The sequence below is a fragment of the Nomascus leucogenys genome, chromosome 14 (genome assembly GCF_006542625.1).
Source record: "Nomascus leucogenys isolate Asia chromosome 14, Asia_NLE_v1, whole genome shotgun sequence".
Lineage (NCBI taxonomy): Eukaryota > Metazoa > Chordata > Mammalia > Primates > Hylobatidae > Nomascus > Nomascus leucogenys.
In genome coordinates, this window is record NC_044394.1 from 35,619,549 (window position 1) to 35,625,548 (window position 6,000).

Sequence of the window (6,000 nt, forward strand, 5' to 3'; positions counted from 1 at the left end):
GAATCATATTAAAGTTCCTGAGAAGTCCTGTGTTAAATATGTTTAACATTTTTATACCAGGGTTTCAGTATCATTTTGCTTTTACACTCTCTTCACAGATGACACTTCTCACTCTGAGAAACACTGGCCTGAATTCGAGAAAGGATGATTCAGAGACACTGAAGTTCTCTCTGATTTCCAAGTTCTAGTTTGCTCTGTGAGATCTTGCCACTTCCCCAGATGAATCACACAAAGAATCACCACTCTCTTCACAGGAAGCCATGCTCCCCACAGAATATCACCACCCTTCTATTGAGTACTCTCTACCTTCCCCATTATGTTCAGATGCTTCCTCAGACATTTATAAAGTGTTTTATTCTGGGGTCTGTTTAGGGCCTCTCTATTCTATTTCACTGGTCTTCAAATTCTCTTGATATCACTAAACTAATAGCTGCTTTATAAAACATCTTAAAATATGGCAGGTCTCCTTTTTAACCTTTTCTTAATTAAAATTTTATTTGCCATTTTTAACTTGCTCTTTCAAATTACCCTTTGGCAAGTCCTATTGGGATTTTAAGTGGAATTTTAGTAAAGCTGTAAAATAACTTAGGGAGAGTTGATGTCTTTAAGATAGTTTTTATATCCACACGCATGTGGTGTTTCTCTATTTCATTTATATCTGTCAGTCAAACTTGTTTTGGTTTTCTTCTTGTGAGCACCAACCTTTTGTTTGAAGGGAAGAAGACAACGTTATTATTTGTAGATGATATGATTTTTTTACCTATGAAATCTAAAAGAAGCACCTGGAAGAGTTACTTAAATTGATGAGGGTTAACCTTCATATAGACAAAAATAATCCACATTAATAACTTTCCTATATACCAAAATCAGCTCATTAGAAATGGTGGATATGCAGAGCAATTGGGGGGCTTCATATATATTTAGGAACAGAATTAACAAGACTTGGTAATGGGCTTGGTGTAGAGGATGCTGGGGTGGAAGCGTCAGTGAAATGTTTCAGAATTTGCCCCACTGTCACCCTGCGAGGGAAGACCATGTTGGATTACACATTCTCCTTTCCATTCTAAAACCCAAATTTCTGCTTCTTGATGACACTTTTCAAGGTTTTTGACATTCCTGGTTTCAGGACTGCTGGTATGGTCTTAGCTACTTCGTTCTTTTCATTTTGTTTAGCTAGTCAGCTCCTACCCCATGATTTTTCCCAGAAATCTGCCTGTAGGATTCTCTGCAGCTATTTTGTGTCACTCTTCTCTGGTTGTTTTGATAAAGTGGGAAGAAAGATCATCTGTGGGAGTTACAAAGAGGAACTGAAAAGAGGAGTGAAGATTTAGAACAATAGTAAAGGATAACAGAAGAGGAAACTCACCAAAGGCAAAGAAATGGGCGGGCAGCTCAGAGACTGCTTATTCATGGTGGTCTGTAAATGTCAAAGGCTCTCAGACACACATGGAGGTAGGCAAGGGAAAAGGCAAAGCTCCCTTTCTGGGCTCACTTAAAACCTTGCAAGTTATAACCACAGAAAAGAATATATACATATATATCTCTATATATCTATATCTATATAGATATATAGATATGATAGATATAGATATATAGAGATATATATCAATGTAAATATTGCTATAAAGGAATCAAATTATTGAGCAACACACCAATCAGAATTACAGACTTTTAGGGTTAAAGGTTACCGTTTACAGTACATAACAACAATCTCTGAAGTTCAGACATCTTAAAAGACTCCTTTGTAACTGGCCAGGTGCAGTGGCCCTCACTTTGGGAGGTCGAGGCGAGCAGATCACCTGGTCAGGAGTTCGAGACCAGCCTGACCAACGTTGTGAAACCCCATTTCTACTAAAAATACAAAAATTAGCCAGGCATGGTGGTGGGCACCTGTAATCTCAGCTAATCAGGAGGCTGAGGCAGGAGAATCACTTGAACCTGGGAGGCAGAGGTTGCAGTGAGCTGAGATTGTGCCACTGCACTCCAGCCCGGGAGACAGAGTTAGATTCTGTCTCAAAAAAAAAAAAAAGACTCCTTTGTTATGAAACAGAACAGGATTATACACCTTCAACAAGTCCCCCCACTGGGCAAAAGAGTAAAACTGATGCTCTTTGTGGTTATTCTCAATATACCTCCTTCTCAGAACTTGCTTTAAATAGATCTGCTTTCCTATAGTTTTGTGGGAGGGACTGTTTCTCCTCATGTCTCTAAGATCTGTTTTTATGAGCACCATTCTTAACATTAAGCCTGTTGTCAAGGTTAAGATCATTAATCCAGAAGAAAGGTCCTCAGAAACTTCAATATGAAAAGTGAAAGAGTAGAAGATAATTTTAAACAAATGGAATATGCAATTGTTCATTGGTGTTTAAAACTGGCCTCTTAGGTTTAGACAGAAAACTCTGATTTGACGTTTTGCCAGTTATCATTGTGCAAATATCCCCACGATAGCTGATTTCAACTTGGCACGATGTCACCAAACACGGTAGTGAAGAGATGCCCACAATAGGCTCCTGAAAGCCTGTAAAGGACAATGCCAGGGCGCCACTGTTTTCCTCCCATGGCCATGATCTATCCAGTTGTGTGGTTTTTCCCCAGCCTTGCTCTCCAGAAAGGAGAAGATAGGGGTTTGCCTATAGGTTTGGGATGGAAGGACAGAAGTACTAGGAGTATGACACTGTTAAATGCTACCCAGGAGACCCAGAGTAGGGAAAAGATGCAAAGGCCCCAGTATAAAATGGAAGGAATGAGCCCCAGCCCCTTTGAGGAGTCTCCGTACTGAGAACTTATCTGTCGATTTCCACCAACTTCCGCCAACAACCTGCTGTGGCTTTTAAGTTCTGTCTGTAGACTCCAAAATGAACTGTTCCTCTTCCCTGGCCACAAGAGGCCTGGCTGCCCCCACGCCACCACTCTCTGATGTGGGCATGGCTCCTTTACGTGACTGTGGCCTATGGTCATTTTCTCAGGAGTGGGTGATTGATAGGGAAAGTTCTGGTGCTTTCCCTGGAGCAAGAACCACCAGGACCACAAAGGCCTCATGTTTGGCCACCAGCTACCTGTCTACAAGGAACAAAAACCCTTTGCATGAGTGTAACAACTCCAGGGACCCGAGGACATTTCCTGGGTATGTGGGGAGAAATTAGATGAATAACGGGAGAGTAAAACATAAATCTGATCCCACTAGCCCCTTGCTTCAAAAGAGTCTCATTACCCTCAAAAGAAAAGAAAATATCCTGATCATCTAACAAAACCCTTTGGGATCTGGAGCCTATCTTCACATTCCCATCTCTCACCACTCTCCTCACTGGCTTTCTTTACGTTTGGAAATATGCCAAGCCCATTTCTTCACAGGCGCTTTGCATTTGTGAATGTATATATGTAGGTATGTATGTATTTACATACATGTACATATATCTTTTCTTGGTGAATCATTTGAAAGTAACTTACAGCATTTCAGCGTGATTTGATATTTCAGCCCTTATTTCCTAAAAACAAACAAGGACATTCTCCCCTCATAATCCTAATACAATTACCACACCCAAGGAATTTAATGTGGATAAAATATCAAAGCTGTTACAAAAATTTACAGACCAGGCACAATGGCTCATGCCTGTAATCCCAGCACTTTGGGAGTCCGAGGCAGGAGCATCACCTGAACCCAGGAGTTTAAGACCAGTGCAACATGGTGAAACCTCAACTCTACAAAAAACTCAAAAAATTTGTGGTGGTGCATGCCTATAGTCCCAGCTACTGTGGAGGCTGAGGTGGGAGGATCCCTTGAGCTTAGAAGGTCGAGGTTGCAGTAAGCCATGATCACACCATTGCACTTCAACCTGGGCAACAGAGAGAGGCCCTGTATCGGAAAAAAAAATTTACAAAAACCCTTAAATGAAAATATTTACCCAAAAGAAGCTAGGTTTATTTTCTGATCCCAGGATCCAATTAAAGTTCACACATGGTATTTGGTTGTCACGGCTGTTTAGTTTCCATTAATCTAGGCCAGCCTCATAACCACAAACATCACTCACACACACTCACCTCTTTTTATCTTTCATCATATTAACGTATTAGAGAGTTCATGTCCATTGCTTGTGGAATGCCCAATTCTGGATTTGTCTGATTGCTTCCTTATGATTAGACTCAGGTTGTGGTTTTCTTTTAAAATAAACTGTTAGTGCAGCTTTATACCCCTCATGTGAGGTTGGTGCTGAGTAGTGGCTTAGCTGGGAACCCAGCAAATGTGTTCAAACTGTTGCCCAACCTGGCCTCCTGGTGTGCCCTGGGCTCCATAGCCCTGATGCTGCTCAGGTTTTGAACCCTCCCCCACTAGAAAAATACTGACGAATTTTCTGTGCTCCAGAGAAAGTGCTCCAGAGCTCCTAGGACCAACTGTTTATTGCCTTTGGATAACAATGCCTGAAACACTGGAACAAACACGTTTTGACGAAGGACGTGGAAACTAGGACGTACCTCTATCCAGAAGCCTCTGTGCCAGAGACCTTAATTAAGACCAAGAAGATGCCCCACTAGGCAGAGAGACTATTCACTGACAGTGTGACACCCAAGGTGTGTATATCCCTGAGGATTCCATTGTGGCACCACAGAACCAGACATGTCACCCTCACCTATAATACCAACCACACCCAGCTGGTGTGGAGAGGAGCAATGCATTTATTGAGTGAATCCTGAAAACAGAAACTGGATGCAAATCTATTGAGATGCCCTAGGACTCCTCTAGCAGCATCTTCTAAATCATCTGGGAATTTCGCTTGACCTAGTTCAAAACTAACGTGGTCAAATGAAGATTTGTGTTTCTGGCTAAGATGGAGTAACAGATATTATGTTTACTCTCACACCTAAGATAAAACAGACAATATACAGAAAACAGTGGTTTTTAGGACACTGGACATCAGGCAATGAAGAATAGTGATCCCTGAAACAAAGGAAACAAATGAGATAAGCTCTATGATTGCCCTAACTTACTACCTGCGGAGTTTCCAGCCACAGCACCAAGAGGAAGAACAGAAGGCACCAGGCAGACTCCCTGAGTTGAGAAGACAGAGCTGAGAGTCCAGGGATACCACAGCAGCCAGAGTACATAGGACAGAGCATGTAGTCCAGATCTCTGGAGTTCTACATCTGAGCAGACAGGAGAGAGCTGCTCAGATACAGAACTCCAGAGATCTGGAGCATTCAGCACCAGTCAGCACGTGTGTGAGGAAAGCACCTGAAGCTGGAGAAAGAACCGTTCAAAGGGATTAGAAGGAAAAATGTTGTTGCCCATGCAAAGCCTAGAATGGTGCCTGTTTCCATCAGCCAGACTAGAAAATTTATAATTCACAGGGCATTGGGTAGAGTACGCAGGACTCAGGGCAGGGAGAGCATCAGGAAAAATAGCTAATGCATGCTGGGCTTAATGCATAAGTGATGGGTTGATAGGTGCAGCAAACCACCATGGCACACATTTACCTATGTAACAAACCTGCACATCCTATACATGTATCCTGGAGCTTCATAAAATAAAATAAACTGTGTATTTAAAATAATAATAAATATAAGGTTGTGTTTGTCTACAAACAAGGATAATTAGACTTTTTCCTTTCCAATTTGGTTGCCCTTTATTCCTTTTTCTTGACTAATTGCTCTGACTAGGACTTCCAGTACTATGTTGAATAAAAGTGGTGAAAGTGGGAATATTCGTCTTGTTCCAGATGTTAGAGAAAAGGCTTTCGGTGTTTCCCTATTCAGTGTGACTATTAGCTGTACGTTTGTCATATATGGCCTTTATTGTTTTGAAGTTTATTCCTTCTGTACCCAGTTTGTTGAGAATTTTTTAATCATGAAAGGATATTGAATTTTATAGAATGCTTCTTCAGTGTCTATTGAAATGATCATATTGTTTTTATCCTTAATTCTGTTAATGTGATGTATCATGTTTATTGATTTGTTTATGTTAAACCAGGCTTTATCCCTGAAATAAATTTCACTTCATTATGGTAG